Below are 17,286 nucleotides of genomic sequence, written 5' to 3' on the forward strand. Positions count from 1 at the left end.
AGTGAGAGGTCCACGCATCATGATGAAGAGTGGCCCCTGCTTGCCGCAACTATAGAAAGCCCTCGCACAGAAACGACGACCCAACACAGCCAAAAATAAATAAATAAATAAATAAACAAATCCTTTAAAAAAAAAAATCAGCTGATAACCTTATGGGGATTCCTTTATATGTTATTTTTTGTTTTTCCCTTGCTGCTTTTAATATTTTTTCTTTGAATTTAATTTTTGTTAGTTTGATTAATATGTGTCTTGGTGTGTTTTTCCTAGGGTTTATCCTGTATGGGACTCTCTGTGCTTCCTGGAATTGGGTGCCTATTTCCTTTCCCATGTTAGGGAAGTTTTCAACTATAATCTCTTTTTTTCTCAGACCCTTTCTTTTTCTCTTCTTCTTCTGGGACCCCTATAATTCGAATGTTGGTGCGTTTAGTGTTGTCCCAGAGGTCTCTGATATTGTCGTCAATTCTTTTAACTCTTTTTTCTTTATTCTGCTCCTCGGGAGTTATTGCCACCATTTTGTCTTCCAGCTCACTTATTCATTCTTCTGCCTCAGTTATTCTGTTATTGATTCCTTCTAGTGTATTTCTCATTTCAGTTATTGTGTTGTTCATCTCTGTATGTTTGTTCTTTAGTTCTTCTAGATCTTTGTTAAACATTTCTTGTATTTTCTCAATCCATACTTCCATTCTATTTCCGAGATTCTGGATCATCTTCACTATCATTACTCTGAATTCTTTTTCAGGTAGATTGCCTATTTCCTCTTCATTTATTTGGTCTTGTAGGATTTTACCTTGTTCCTTCATCTGTGACATATTTTTTGCCATCTCATTTTTTTTTTTTTTTTAATGAGTGGGATTGTGTTCCTGTTTTACTGGTTGTTTGGTCTGAGGCTTCCAACACTGGAGTTTGTAGGCTATTGGGTAGAGCTGGGTCTTGGTGCTGAAATGAGGACCTCTGTGAGACCTCACTCCAATGAATATTCCCTGGGGTCTGAGGTTCTCTGTTAGTCCAGTGGTTCAGACTTGGAGCTCCCACCGCAGGAGCTTCCGCCCGACCCCAGGCTCACGAACCAAGATCCCACAAGCGTTGTGGGGTGGCAAAAAAAAAAAAAAAGAAAAAGAACAATAAACAAAAAATAAAATTAGACTAGGAAACTAACAGATATGTTAGAAAGAATGTAAAAATAAAAATATAGATGAATCAACAACTGGAAGGTACATCAATACCACAATAGTACCACAAAAGTACCACAATAGTAAAAAAGAGGAGGAGAGAAAAGAAAAAAAAAAAAGTGGGTGGGGAGGCCTTGGCTGTGGAGGGCCGGCCTAAGCAAGGGCGAGGTTTGGGTGGTGGGTGGGGCCAATGCTCAGGACCTACAGGGCTGGAAAAGGCCCTGGGGGTTGTGCAGGGTGGGGCTTAGGCTCAAGGAACAGAAGGGGCCCAGGCGTGACCCCCACCCCTGGTCTCACAGGGCAGGGGACCTCCCCTGGGAGCCCAGCAGGCTTCCTGGGCTTGAGTGGGTGGAGCAAACACCCTCCTCTCCTCTCTTCTCCTGCTCCTCTGGTCTGGGGTCTGGAGGCCCCCTCCCATCTGCCTCTCCTGATCTCCCCGGCCTCAGGGGCGCCGATCTTTTCTGGCCTCCACTTCTCCTCCCCCCTTTCTCCCCCTACGTCCTACCGGTTCACTCTGGGGTTCCTCCTGTCTCCTTGGGGGTTAGAGTTCCCCACCAGTGGCCGGCAGGCACCCTAGTTGTGGGGAGACGCTAACTCCACATCTTCCAACACCGCCATCTTGAATCTGCCTCTATTGTTGAATACTGATCTTCAGTACTTAGCCTCTGCCATTGTATTTATTTTTCTTTCTCCAGAGAAGAACGACCCCACTCTGGGAGTTAGGATTCTATATCAAGAACAGAGAATATTGGAGCTCAGACAGAGGTGAATGGGGCCTCCACCAAGCTTTCTCTTTCTCTTTTTTTTTTTCTTTTTAAAGAGTTCTTTTCTACCTATGCCTGGCACCAAATGCCTGAGTTTTCTCTTAGTATTTTGGAGTTAATATCTGCTTTATCTATCCTTTTTGACTCATTCAATTTAATTCACTCTGTTTCTTTTCTTTAAGGTGACTTATGGGGATGAAATTAGAGAATTTGGATTATGAAACAGATAAAAGAATAAAAACCAAATCTACTCAAGAGATTTAATTCTCTTTTTATCAAGGTTAGTTAACGCTCTTTTCTAGTTAAAATGCGTGTGAAAATGCGTGTGGAAAAATATGTGTTAAAATCAGGCCTCAATTTTTCCAATTTGCAAAAGGAGAAATTTGGACAACATAACTTTAAAGGCTTTTTCCTGCTGTAACAGTTAATTTCCATTTTGTCTCAACTTTTTCCTACAGAAAGTTGTTTCCTATTAAAATTATACTTAGGTTTAGGGCTTAAGTAAAAAAATAACACTTGGTGCCTTTTACTTTGCCTTAGGTAGTATTTTGTACTTTAATTCATTTGTATTAATTTTGGCCCCTGAAAGTAGGTTAGAGATGATAAGATGAAGAAAATGATACTAATTCATTGACATGTTCCATAAATACCTGTTATTTGCCAAAACTTAACTCAATATTAGAAACACTAGATAAGATATGGCCCTTTCTTTTACATACCTCTTGGCCTCATCTTTTATATATCTCTTAGTGGAGAGATAAAACTGTACTTTACAATAAAATGCATCTTTTTATAAGAGATAACATAGCAGTATGTACCAAGTGCTTTGGGAAAACAGAAAAGAAAAATTTTAGTTCTGTTTAATGGATTCAGAGAAGATTTCACAAATGGGATGGGATTTGAGATGCATCTAGAAGGATGGCTAGAAGAGTAATAGGTAGAGAAGAGGCAAGGGAAATCAAGGCAAAAGGAACAGCATGCCCAGAGTTATGAGTGTGGCAGCCAGCCTCCAAGAAAGCCCACAGTGATCTCTGTCACCTGGTATTCATGCCCTTCTGTAGTCCCTTCTTGTACTGAAGGAAAAAAAAAAAAAAAAAAGCCAACCTGTGTAACCTATAAAATATTGCCAAAATGATTGTGTGTGTTTCCAAGGCTAGGCCATATAGAATATTTTCTTGTCTGTCTTGGTCCCTTCTCGGAGTTCACACTCTGAGGGAAGTCCGTCACCATGTTGTAATGATGCTCAAGAAGCACCATGGAGGTGACCCCATGAAGAAGACCTGAGGCCTCCTGACAACAACCAGAACCATGTGAGTGAGCCATCTTGGAAGCAGATTCCCCAGCCCAGCATTCAGATTACTGAGACCTGCCTAACATCTTTCCTGAAACCTCATGAGAGACCTCAAACCAGAACCACACAGCTGACCACTTCTAAATTCCTGTGAGATAATACATGTTTATTAGTGAAAACCACTAAATTTGGGAGTAATTTGTTACACTGTAATATGTAGTTAATATAGGTGGCATCCAAGTTTATGTCATGCTCTGAGATAAGAGGGGGACTGGTAAGGGATGGGGTCCAGAAGGAAAGGGGATGATCGGATTGGAAAGATTTTGTAGTCAGGGTGGACCATAGAGAGCTGTAAGAGGGGATTGTTGTTGACGTTAGCAAAAAATTGATGCAACTGGATTTGAGAGTTAGAAGGTGAATGCCTAGACACAAGAGCATGATCTGAAGAAAGGTGTTGGCAGATATGATATTAGCCTTGAATTACAGTGATTTTTTTTTTCCCTACTGGATTGTCTGTGTCTACCTTTATGAGAGGCTGACTTTCAGAGGAGTTGCAAGAGAATTTATGGATTCCTACCTCCTTCCCTCTTCAAGACTCTTATCTACAGCCTACTTAACTGATAACCTTCCTACATCTGCTTGATTATCTCCAGGGATGGGAAGCTCACCACCAGCTGAGCCAGCAACCTACATGTTGATGTGAAGAGCTCTATGACTCCCTATAACTCTAATGGACTACTGGACTGGGTGTTAGGCTTGTCTCTCCCACTAAACAACTGGTCAACCTTGGGACTAGAATTTTTAAGATCAGTGAAGACTTGGATGGGGTTCAAGACTCTAGGGCCTGCCACTAGTCTGCTCATTCTCTTGAGATGAGCTCAAACAGATCAGTAATAAAGTAGTGATTCTGAGCTCTAACCCCAGAGGTACTCATTAACTATAGGTTGGGGTCTGAGAAGTAGAGTGATTGAAACTTTATCATTACTACCATTTCTAGACCTGGCTTTACCAAACTGAGCAAAGGAATCATCTGAGGGAAAGCTGAACCCAACTCACTCTCTCCAGTTGATAACTTATTCTGCAGCTATTTTAAAGCACTGGATTGAAAGAAGAGGTTTTGCGTTGATTTGTAGTTTTCTGAATGCTCCAGAGAGTTCACACTGTAATAGATCATGTGCCATCTCACTCTGATGGCCCTCCTGTGGCCATGTAAAAAGGTGGTGGGAAGGCTGCAGTCCCAGGATGTCTGTGATGAAGATGAAGTCATGGTTAATCAAGACTTGGCTCAGACCAAGCCCTGGTAGAGGAAGCATGAGAAGCATTCCAGCTTGTATAAATCCCTTGTCTTTCCAGCCCAGGGTTACAACACTTGGCGACCATGAGAGGCCTGTTAAGTGATTTGGAGGTCCATACAGTTGCTTAATCAGTAGGTCCAATCATGTGGAGTTCTAATAACTTTTAATCATTCAGTATATTATACAATCCCTGTAGGTCCTGCCAAGACACAGTTTCAAGAGAGAGGAAATAAAGTAATGGAAGCAAGATTGTGAATGAGCAGGTCACCTTTTCTCTTGTTTTACACAGGAGCTTAAACTCAAGTGTCATATTTATGTTGGTATTGTGTTAATGTTGGTCATCCAGTTGATTTATGAAACTTTATTTCAGGATATGTAACAGGAGGCCCCTTAAATTTCAGAAGTGTAGTGTAGTAAAAAAATGGGCTTTAAAGTCAGAATGACCCACTTGCAAATTATGGCTTTGTTGGGACATCTAGATTCAATATGGCAGGGAGTACAGTTAGCTGAGAACTTTCAGCTGCATTACCCTCATTACTCACCTCAGCCTTTGAGCACAGTGGGGATACTGGAGGATGACCATTTCTGCTCAACGCGGGACATCCCTAATGAGCAATCATTGCTCTGGAGCTCCCTGTTGAATTGGCCCACACTTTGTCAAAGCCCCTGCCCCATCCCCCAGCCCTACACACACACACACACACACACACAGAACCACTAGAACTACTAATTCCATCTCAGTGGCTCCTTCCCAAAGCATCCAACTAACAGAGTAAGTTACTTAAACTCTCTGAGATCCCATTTTTTCCTCTTTCAAATTACACTGTTACCATATACATCATCAGAATTTGGAAGAGGTTAAATGAGGTACAATATGTAAAGTATCTTGGCTCATAACAGACCAAGATTTTTTTCCTTCACCCAACTCACTAGAAAGACCTTTTCCACCACCGGTGTGTAAAAAGGAGATAGCTTCTTCACTTCCATTCACCAACTATCATATGCCTAGAATAGCATTAACCACCCTAAAGGGGATGGGATGCTGGAAACATACAATTGTAGAAGAAGCACAGGTCTGTGAGCATCTTGGGGGTGGGGACTTCGGGTTTCCTAAGTGCTATGACAAATGTAAATACAGGGTGTGTGAGAGGGGAGCACAGAGAAGGAAAATCTATCCTGAAACATCAAGAAAAACTACCTGGGGAGAAAACACTCGATTTGAGTCTGGAAGAATGAGTACACAGTCACCAAGCAAAAGAGGAAGGTTGTTGCCAGAAGAGGGGCCAGCCTTTGCCAAGTCTCCAAGACACCAGAGAACAAGGTCAAGACAAAGTCAAAATGTTCCACAGATATTACAGAGCAAACTGGGGAAGAAGGAAGAGGGTCCCAGCAGAGCTTCCCCATGAGAGGTTCATGGCAGGGATTATGTACCCCACTGCCCAGAAGAGGAAGCTGAGCAGGGCCAGGAGGGGTTAAATGCCTGGTCCACGATCACAGGGTAGTAAAGTCACTGAGCCAACCCAGAGACAGCCCAGGTCTTTGATGCTCCTCCACCTGCAATTGTATGAATATCCCCCCACTGGAAGTTCCTGGGGGCATCCAGACAAGCCCCAACTAGGTCTTAATTAGCTGATCACCTATGGAGCAAGGAGAGGGACACAAAATCAACATTTCAGGCCTTTTCTGGGGAGAGGATCTCTGTGCTCAGTAGTTCAGGGAATTTGAGCTCCTTGAAAGCAGTTTCGGAGAAACAGAAGCCAGTGTGCACATTCACAGGATTCAGTCCCCCCCGAATCAATTATGCTTAAGTGATGTCAAGAGCCTGACAGAGCCACAAAAGAAGGAACAATCTTTAACCTCAAAATTGAAGCTGATCCTCGTGCCTTAACCTAAGCCTTTGTGTCTGGCCCTCCTTGCAAGCCCAGGTCTGGTTCTCATTGCTTTTGTGGATTTAAGTAAAATCCTTCACATAACTTAATTTAGGGTTTGCATTAGTATTTCTTTTGCTATAATATAAAAAAAGAAAAAAAACACCCAAATCCCTACAATCCAGGCCATTGATCTAGTGGACACAGGCTGTCCTAATAGACAGAGCATTTTCCCCAAGAATGAAGAGAACACCATACAGGCAATGGCATGAAGCGGGTGAAGTACAGCCCCTTTTAAAAGAGCCAGAAGAATGACCTCTATAGGAAAAAAATCTAAAAAAGAGTGGATATATGTATATGTATAATTGATTCACTTTGCTGTATACCTGAAACTAACACAACATTGTAAATCAACTATACTCCAATAAAAATTTTAAAATTAAAATTTTTTTTTAATTAAAGAGCCAGAGGGACTTGAACTGTTCCCATGCTCTGCTATTGCTTATTGGTGCAGGGAGGCTAATGCAAACCATACAGATCAGATGGCTACTACAGGAGGCTGCAGGAACAAACTGGGACTGCTGGACCAAAAAGCTGCCTTCAGATGCCATTTCTCTAGAAGAAACCGCATCTCATGTTGGGCAAGAACACAGAGACCAATCTAGCTCAGCTCCCTCCACCTTCTACATGGAGAAATGCAGGATTTGACTGGACAGGTGACTTGCTCCAAATCAAGGTCAAGTTCATGGCACAGGCAGAAATGGAATCCGAACTTGGTGGTTTCCAGGCCATCACTCTGATTTGGCTCAGCTACTCAGAAGGCAGTGAAAGGCTCTGGGTCCAAGCTTTTCTTTCCATTTGGGTGAGAAAACTGGGACACAATTTGAAAGAAAAGGCTGCCCAGGGAACAGTGAAAAAAAATTTTTAAATAAAAACCAAACAGTTTGGCAGCAATAGAAAGTTGTGAAATGCATTTTTAGATTTTTCATATTCTCATCGTCTTTGTGCACACACTGATGGGTGTGTATTTTACCCATGCAGCTCTGTGTGAATATAGACTTGTCAGCTGTCCATGCCACATGGTTTGGGATTGACAGATGTGACCTGTATCAACAAGGAGAGCATCCTGACTTATACCTGATGCTGCAACTAAAGAAAGAAACATCAAACGTAGGTGATGTTGGCAGAGGGAAAAGATCGTCAAAGTTGAAAAGGCTCTTAGGAGATTACCCGGTTCAGTATGTCCCAAAGAATAATCCACGGGAAAGTAATTTGCTTTTATAAAGGGAAAAAGGTCTGGTGATCAAATGGCTTTGGGAAACTTCAGTTTAAACCCAATCAGACAGGTTTCTTTATTATCGGACTCCTTCACTGCAGGGTCTTTACTATGGTAATGTGTACTGACGATTTCTAGGAGAGGAATCTAAGATACAAACTCCCCCAAACTTATATGCCCACCGAACCCCTTTTCATTCTAAGGACAATCTCATGAGACTAATGTTTCTTGGAAAACAACCTTTCAAGGTTGACCTTTTCCAATATCCTAATTTTACAGATAAGAAGAAGAGAGTCTGAGAGAAAAAGTGACTTTGAATAGGTCACACTAGTCATCAGTGGCAGAGTCAGGGCTGAAACCCAGACCTTCAGCCAATAACCAGAAGACCAAATCCCTCTCTTGCTGCTGTAGCCCTAATGTGTTTCTAATAGAGTTTTCAATAAGTAGTAAAACAGCAACTCATCAATAAGAGTTAAGTGTTTTACCTATATTATCTTATATGGTCTTGAACAAGATCTTAAGGGATAGATACTCATATGGCCAGTTTTACAGATAAGGACATTGAAACGTAATATATTGGCCCTTTGACCTCAGGCAAGTAGTAGAACACAGAAAGTGAGTGAATGACTGAAGGATACAGGATAAGATACTTTTTACTACAGGTATAAATGACTACCCCCAGATATTTCCCCAAAAAGAGGAAGCCATGGGGACAAAGGGAGAAATAATAAAGGAATTATGGTTTTCCTGTGACCACGGCAGAGATCCCTCTCTCAAACTTGAGCTGAAGACCGCAACCCGGATCCAACAGCTCCATAATTCAGTCCCATGTCCAACGCAATTTGTGCACAGACTAGAGAAACGACGTAGGTCTTGCAGTATAACCTCATTTCTGAGCCTCCCACAACAGAGCCTGAGAGGTCCCATCCTGGCCATAAGGAAGGCATTAGCCCAGCCTTCCCACACGTGCATCGTCTCTTGAAAGTTGCTCAAGTCTTTTCTACCACCACAGAAATCTCATCTCTTGGGATTTCAAATTGTTTCCCATCCTTGGGCTTAATTCTGTTCTCCTGTGTCACAACAGAAAAACCTTACAGCTGAAAGCTAGAATTCCTAAGATTGGAGCCCGGCTCTGGACCAGGGTCACATGCTATGTGACCCTGGACAAATCATCTGAGGGATAAGAGAATCACGACCATCATCATCATCATCTAAGTGCCTATTATTGACTTTTCCTATCATTATCAGCTTTAAGCTTCACAGAAAACCACTGGGACAGCTGTTATAATTGCCCACATTTTCTAAACAAGGAAATGTGGCACAGAGAAGCTAAACTAGTTCTTCAGTTGATGATTTCGGTAGAGAGCAGAGCTAGAGTTCGAACACAGATAGTCTGGGTCCACTGCTTATTAACCACTTGGCAAAATAAGCACTTTTGACTTGCATGGACTGTATGTTGTGAGTGTGTAACGTGAATGAATTCTGCTGTCACAAGCCTAGGAGGTAGGTATTATCATCCCCGTTATAAACACGAGGAGACTGAGTATCAAAGAGATTTTTAAATCTCAACGTCATGCTCGCAGCAAATGACTGGTAGCTACAGAATCGGGGATCAGAGCTGTGTGTCTGCAAGACCCAAGCTTTTGCATCCATGATGCTGATGTTCACCATTTCCTCGCTTACACATGAAGGCAATAATAATACCCCTCCTCTCAATGCCTGTAGCGAAGATCATGGTATGTGAAAGCTCACGTGAACTGTATGCCCAAGGATGGCTGCCTGTTCTCATCTTTGTCTATACAAACCAACAATGAGGAGTCTCTCTGGCAGGTTGCCATTTGCTGACTCTGGGTTCATGTGTTGGCTGGATGTTAGATTCACTCACCTAATTTTTTTAGGGCCTTTTAAAACATATGAGGTAATTTGTCTCTGTTGGTTAAAAAAAAAAAAAAAAAAAAGATTTAGTGATGAATTCACCCAGCAGCATAATTAACCCCAGGCCTGTCTGTCCCTGAGGGAATCCTTCCTATCTTAGCAAAACATAGGCAACCCAGGGCCCAGGGGCACTTCATTTCTAGCTAACCTAACACAAAATGCGTTGAGTCAACATGTTTTTATTCCTGCCACCTCTAAGAGCCTCCACTTCTCCCCAAAGCAAAACAAAGGAATAGTTTTTGCCAGCATTAAGGCTGACCAAACAACATGAATGCCAACTGATAACTATTAAGAACGGCTGGTTTGTATTTCGAAAGATGCTCCTTCGGGTTGAAAGGAACAACGGGGGATGTTTAGGAAGCGGAAGACACTTGTTATGCCTGCCATTGCTTCTAGAACGTGTCTCTACTTGATTCTCAAAAGACTTTCTCAGCGTATAGGCTACGTGGTTGCCAGCCCACCTCAAAATGACAGAAGGATTTGCTCAAAAGAGAGAGTTTGCATTTTAATTTTAAATCATGCTTTGTTCCTGCCCACAGAGCAACCAAAAATGTGAGGAAATGTTTGCAATCCACCCGCAGTGGCTTAGATCATTTGGCTATCGTATGACGTTCGGTGATCTGATTCATCCCTCTCTCAGCTTTGCCAGAAAGTTGCTTGCTCTTCAGTTCTTCCTCTCACTGGCTGTTCAGCAATAAAATGTTTTCTCCCTACCAATTAAAGATAAATGGCGAGTGGGGGGGGGAATCCTGCGGAGATCCAACTGTCAGCAGGTGTGTGTCGGTTTAGATGGCTTCTGCCCTCACGTGCTGAAGTCCACGTGCTTTCCTAACAGTCCTCACTGGTTTGTGTCCACGAGGAAACCCAGTGGAGTTTTTGCAGCCAGCTAAGAAAACAGCATTTCTCCTCTACTCCTAGTGAAGTAACATGACCAAAACAAGCAGGGCTCACAGAAATAATCGAACTAGGAGACACAGCAAGTCCTAGTAATTAAGGTTGCAACCAAATCGATAGGAATGAAATAATTCTGAGGCTGCTTCATGCAGGGTCTGTGAAATGACACTTCAGATGTACAAAAACAAGACTTATGGTCTAAATCTCCTTATGTAACTGTTATCTTGCTGAGCTCCTACCTTGATCATACAGGGCCCTTCATGATCTTAATGCTTCTCCAAATAGGATCAATATTTATGGATCACTCCATAGGCACCCCAGTGCATTGTGGGACACTGCTGAGAGGTGAGAATGCTTTTCTCCTGCTGTGTCTTTTCCTGCAATTACTCCCCTGACTCTGATACCCAACCCTGTGAACTTCTCCCAACAGTCCAGCCATGCTTTCCAGCCTCTCCCTGCCATGCTGTGCTCTCTTCTGTTCTGCTTAATAAAATCTTATCCTTAAAGACTGAGCTCAAAACTTCACGTTTCTGGATTCACCTTTAATCGACTCTACTTTGGGTTTTCTCAGCATGATACTGGTCGGTTGAAAAACATGATCACAGTATTTTGCAATGCCTCCCAACAAAAGTAGGATTCTAGTTCCTCATTCTTTAGCCTTAAATTTGCTTTGAACAATAGAATGTGGTGGAAGTGACACTATGTTAGTTCTACAACCCAGTTCCCAAGATGCCTTGAAATGTCCTCTTTTGCTCTTTGGAAATGCTGGCCTGAGCCCACAATATTAAAAAATTCAGTCGTTCCTACTGGAGAATATAAAGCCATGTGGAGAAGATCCAAAGTGCCCCCAGAGAATGCTAACACCAAATGCCACCAATCCACCCAGGCTGAGCTAACAGGTGACAGCAGCCCCATGACGGATCCCAGACAAGCCAAGAGAAGAACCACCCAGCTGAGCCCAGCCCAAACGGCAGAACCATGAGAAAACAAATAGTCATGGTTTCAAGACACAACATTTTGAGGTGGTCTGTTGGATAGCAGTAGATAACAGATGAAATAAGACATTTTTCTAGGTGTTTTGGAAAGGTTCACATACATATAGGAAGTCACAGGAACCTTTGTTTTGGGGAAGGTGGGTTATTTCCATAGGAAATTTCTCTCTTTCTCCCATTCTCTTTATCCAACTAGCTCCTATTTGCTATTCAGGTCTCTAATTAGACAACCTTTCTGTGGGGATTCGTCTCCAACTCCCCTGAGATGGGATTAGGTGCTTCTCTGCCAGGCTCCCTAGCACTCTGTCCTTTCTCCTATTATAGTACATTTCACACCCTTATGGTTGTAATGCCTGTTTTCCCATCCGACTGAAGGCTCAACAAAGCAAGCAGAGAGCCTGCCTCAGCCGTTATTGTGCTCCCAGCTTTGGTTTAGCACATGGCATGCGTGGGAAGAATTTTCTGCTTGTGTGTCTCCTCAGTCCATCAAGTGTTTACTGATGCCCTCACCAGGTCACCTATTCCACTGCAGGACAGTGGTACGTATGCCAGTGTTTTCCTTTAAATGAGATACACTCTGCCTCTATTTCTATCTTCTGTTTATAGGCTTACATCTGATTCACTGAGAGCTCCCAAAACATCCCCTGCATGTTTGCATATTTGAATACAGGTGCTATGCTCCCCTTAAACATCTCCTCTTCAGCCTACAGACTAAGAAATAGCTGAGGGCCCTGGAGAGGTATGGCCCAGAGTAGGATCTGACCATCCAGTCTCTCTTCTCTTGACAATTTTCCTCTTGCCAAAATGTTACAACAAGAACTTGGTACCACCAGGAGTGGTCTGACCAAGGCAGAGTAGAGGAAAATTACCACATCTATTGTTAAGAATGTCATTCTTTTATTAATGCCATGTTAGGCTCATATCGATTTACTGGATGAATGCATTGTGAAGATCATAACAGCCTTGCCATACTCAGTAGCCTGCGTGAAAAAGACATTTGGGTCAGTGTTCATTCACATCTCACCTTAACTTGAGAATATGCAGTTGATTTTACTGATTAACATTTTAGGACACAAGCAGAGCAATTTTCATTTAGCCTTGCCTTAACATTTGTATAGCAGTTGGGCTTTTCAGATGCTACTGTGATCACAGAAAATTGCGTATTATGCAACGTTCCTGTGAATTCACGTGAAGCAGAAGCCCACATTACATTCCACTGAACTAGAACTTGCCTTTGGTAGAAAAGTCTCTATTTAGCACTTGGCAAAAGTCTTTGTTTAATTCAACTGCATTCTATTTGGAAAAGGGAAAACAATCACAAGTGACACTAAATTCCTTTCAGGGAATTGAATATTTCTTGTTGTCCCCGTGTTGCAGGGGAAACCGTAGAAAGAGGCTGTAGAAAGAACAGTGTTTGCAATCAGGTAAATTTGGGATTGAACCTCTTTTCCACCACTAGGTAGTTTATGACAATGCAGAAGTGACTAAGAAACAACACTGACAATCAGCTGCCCAAAGTTTAAAGGGGGGGGGGGATACAGTTACTTCTCTCACAAAATTAAACTGTATATATGTCTAAAATTTCATTGGATACATACATTCAATGCACAGAAGCACGCAGAGAGTCCTAGCTCCTTATTTGCTGTTGTTTCCTACTGGATACAACTTCTGTCCATCTGGTGCCCTGGTTGACCTGGGAGTCTAATAAATCCTGCCACTGAAACAGGTATTTAATGGAGAACACTTCCCGTGACTGCCAAAGTGTAAAAGAGTAGGTAAAGAAGAGATGACAGCTCCCTCTGAACCTTGAGATTTGGTAGCTCACTGGTCCTGTGTCAGCTTGGAAATTGTGTGTGTGTGTGTGTGTGTGTGTGTGTGTGTGTGTGTGTGTGATAGTCACACCTATGCAGACAGCCACAGGACCCTCTCTGTGAATAGGTGTAGGGTGGAGACTTGGGGAGGACTGTTCCCTACAAGGAGGTGCTCTGAACCAGCCCCCTCTCTGACCAGCAGTGAGAACGTAGCGCCCTCTAGTGTTCCTTGAACACATTCCACGGTGCTGTGAGGCAGCAGCCACTGCTTGGCGCATCTCTAGGTAGATGCTGCCATCTCCTGGTTAGAGTCACATTTTGCAACCTTCAAATGTTCAAAGTTCTAGGCTGGAAGCTACAGGGGCTGGGCGTTTTTCACCTGAAGCCCCAAAGTCGGCTTGTGGAAGGCACGAAAACACGAAGGAAAAGCGAGCTGTCTGTCAGCAGAGCCCATAATTACCGCAAAACATGCTCTGGGTCCATCTTCCCCTACACATATCTCTGCCATTGCACTTTGCAAACTGGCTTGTGCTCCTAGCTTTCCTTCTGGTCTTTGAAGACCCTGGATGAGAGGCATGATTCTGAAGCATCAATGTTATATGAAGATTTTGTTGTTGTTGTTGTTGTTGTTTGGAGTGGGAATTAAAGCGATTCTACACATTTAAAAGTAAATTTGAGAAGTTCTTCATACACTGAAACATGTGTTCCAAAATACTGGTAGATAGCCTAAACATAGCAGTTATTTTTCACTTAGTAACTCCCTTTCTAACCCTGCCCCTCAACACAACACACCCCAAACAGGCCTGTTAGGTTCACCTCTCCAGAACTGCACACATCTGTGACTGAACACTCGTCAGCTACTGCCTAACCTGTTTGATTACCTCTGGTGATGGAGCTCTCACTACCCAAAGTGGATGCTGATTCTACTGTTGGACATTATTTGTTAGCAAGTCCTCATCTGTCTGGCTCCTTTTTCGCATGACCCACGCTGAGAAGTGCAAAGAGGATTTCACTATCCATGTTCATCAGAATTAATTTTCTTAGGTTCTTCAGCCTCAGCTCTCACGACACAGGTTTCAAAATCTTTATCATACTTCTCCCACTTATTTGGATATGCTTTATTCTGTTAATATCCATCTCAAACTGAGTTTTATCAGAGTTTTACAAAATGCCTTGATTAGCAGAACCATGATCTTCTTGTTCTGTACACCAGAGTTGTATCAATGCATTTAAAGAAGCATACATGTGGTTTGAAAAGGTTAATAAACATTTTTATACAATGTCATCCAGCTCTCTTTCATAGAAACTTCTACTAAATTTTCTATACACTGACCCTGGTCTTTCAGCCAGAATATAAAGTATTCACATTTGTGCCATGACAAGATTGGTTCTGGCTTCTGTTTTCAGAGTTTCCATCTACTCATCTTCCTCTTTGATTATGAGAGTTTAAGGCTATGGTTTCTGTTTACCATCCCTGAAGTATGGGAAATGCTGATTTTCAGGCATGTCTACACTGGTCATAACTGTGTAGAAGCCACTCATTCTATTTTAAATATTTCTTTAAATAAACTCATTTTTTTTACTTAAATGTACTTAAAAAGAATCTTTTTATTACTATCATACTTGAAAACCTAGCACTATTTGTCTTTAGAAGGAAAGTGCAAAAATAAATTGAGGAAAAGCTAAACAAATATTAAGTTCTAGAAAAACATAGTTGCTTGTCAAAGGCTTTATTGAAAGAGGAGGGGGCATTAGACATTTCAGAGATGTATTTTAGGCATTTTAAACCAAAGTAAGAGGTTTTTTTTAAAAATTTTTATTGGAGTATAGTTGATTTACAATGTTGTGTTAGTTTCAGGTGTACAGCAAAGTGAATCAGTCATATATATACATATATCCACTCTTTTTTAGATTCTTTTCCCATATAAGTCATTACAGAGTATTGAGTAGAGTTCCCTCTGCTATACAGTAAGTCCTTATTAGTTATCTATTTTATATATAGTAGTGTGTATATGTCAATCCCAATCTCCCAATTTATCCCTCCCACCCCTTACCCCCTGGTAACCATAAGTTTGTTTTCTACAACTGTAACTCTATTTCTGTTTTGTAGCTAAGTTCATTTGTACCCTTTTTTAAGATTCCACATATAAGTGATATCATATGATATTTGTCTTTCTCTGTCTGACTTACTTCACTCAGTATGATAATCTCTAGGTCCATCCATGTTGCTGCAGATGGCATTATTTCGTTCTTTTTTATGGCTGAGTAATATTCCATTGTATATACGTACCACATCTTCTAAAAATATGAAACACTTCACAAATTTGCATGTCATCCTTGTGCAGGGGCCATGCTAATTTTCTCTGTATCATTCCAATTTTAGTATATGTGCGGCTGAAGCAAGCACCAAAGTAAGTTTTTAATGTATTTAACTATTCTGACAATTCTGAGCAATGAATAACACCCCACCATGTGATTCAGTGTTATTAAATGGGTCACCTGGACCACATGGATGACAGGTGATATGAGTCCCACACTTTGGTGAAACACTGACCTCAGCCATGGATAAAGAATGTTGCATTCTGACTTATAAGGGAAAAGAATCTGAATCGCTGTGCTGTATACCTGAAACTTACATGATATTGTAAATCAACTATACTTCAATTAAAAATTTAAAAATAAATAAATAAATAAAGGAACTACCCAAAATGTCAAAAAAAAAAAAAAAAAACCCACCTCTATCTCAATCTCTACTTACAGGTGAGGTAATTGGAAATTAGGAAAATGTTTTTTCCTTGGTCATGTTTTTAGTTGTGAGGATCTCAGGCTTGGACCTAAAATTTTTGGCCTTCAAAGGCTGCCATTTTTATTATTATTATTGTTGCCGTTATTATCATTATTATTAAGTCTATGACAAGAAGAGACATGAAAAAGTACAAGACTTCAGAAGCTCTTCCTTGTGGTACTTCACTAGTTCTCAAACTTGGTGGGCAGGTAGTTTATGAATGCTGATATAGATCTCCCCCTTTTCTCTACACTGGCGGAAAAGTGGCCAAAAATGAAGTGACCGATGAAAGGTTGTAAGAGCAAATATGAATTAAAAATAAGAGGCTCAGTTCTTCCTGTTGAAAATAAGGGAAGAGGCTTCAGCTGCCTCTTCTTTCAGCATCTACTTTAGAAAACTTGTTGGCTCTATCTCTGTTTCTTTGAAATGCATATAAATCTTACTAAAAGCTAAATAAGCCTCTTACCACCTTTATGACCCAGGAGTGTCTTTCTCAAGGACCTAGGAACCATCTCTTTGAAATGTCATCATTAAGGAAGACAGCACCTCTATCTCGCATTTTCTGTGAGAGGGTCAGAGCCTGATTTGGCAGGTGCCTTGTTCCAAAATGACCTACTGTCATTTGATTTTTCCTTTGGCTAAATCATACTAGCTAACACAGATGGTCACTCCAATTACCAAATGAATTTAGGATAACCTATGTGGGACAAATGGTGCTGTCAAGCCTGCCGTTTGAGGATGAGTCATTGTTTATCCGCTTTCGGTCTGTTCTTTAGCGGAGTGCCTGCGATGTGCATCACATTCTAGTTTAATGCTTATTCAATAATAAAGCTGTCTTCTTCCTCTTCTACTTTTTGCAGAGAGCTTTTGTGGGTTGGCAGAAGATCTTGTTGTAGTAATCTTTCCCCAGCATGGTCACACAATGAACCAGGACTGAGTGAGTTAGAAAAGGAAACACCTGATTCCTGGCTGGATACTCTTTCCATTGGCCCCACTTCCTCCTAACAGTGAAGGGGAGCAAAACATACCACCTCAAAATATGCCTCTTTGGCATACTGATTATTTTCAGCTGGTTATTTTTAAGAAAGAGCAGACATAGTGAAACTGAGCAGGACCCAGTGGGGCTCCTGGGCACAGAAGCATTTCTGTGTCCCTCATTTCTCGTTTGTACAGAATGGGCTTCAGCTTCCATGTCCTTCCCTGAGT

General features: G+C 41.6%; 1 long non-coding RNA gene and 1 other non-coding gene across 3 annotated transcripts in view; both read right to left on the reverse strand.

The window, feature by feature from the left end:
- Window positions 1-17,286, reverse strand: part of LOC133078232 (uncharacterized) — a 79,667-nt gene that overhangs the window by 23,757 nt on the left and 38,624 nt on the right. The gene's annotated exons all lie outside the window — the stretch shown is intronic.
- LOC133079235 (U6 spliceosomal RNA) lies at window positions 15,596-15,702 on the reverse strand. The gene has a single exon (XR_009698114.1). It is a non-coding gene; the product is annotated as a U6 spliceosomal RNA (small nuclear RNA).

The sequence above is a fragment of the Eubalaena glacialis genome, chromosome 18, assembly GCF_028564815.1.
Source record: "Eubalaena glacialis isolate mEubGla1 chromosome 18, mEubGla1.1.hap2.+ XY, whole genome shotgun sequence".
In the NCBI taxonomy this organism is placed as follows: domain Eukaryota; kingdom Metazoa; phylum Chordata; class Mammalia; order Artiodactyla; family Balaenidae; genus Eubalaena; species Eubalaena glacialis.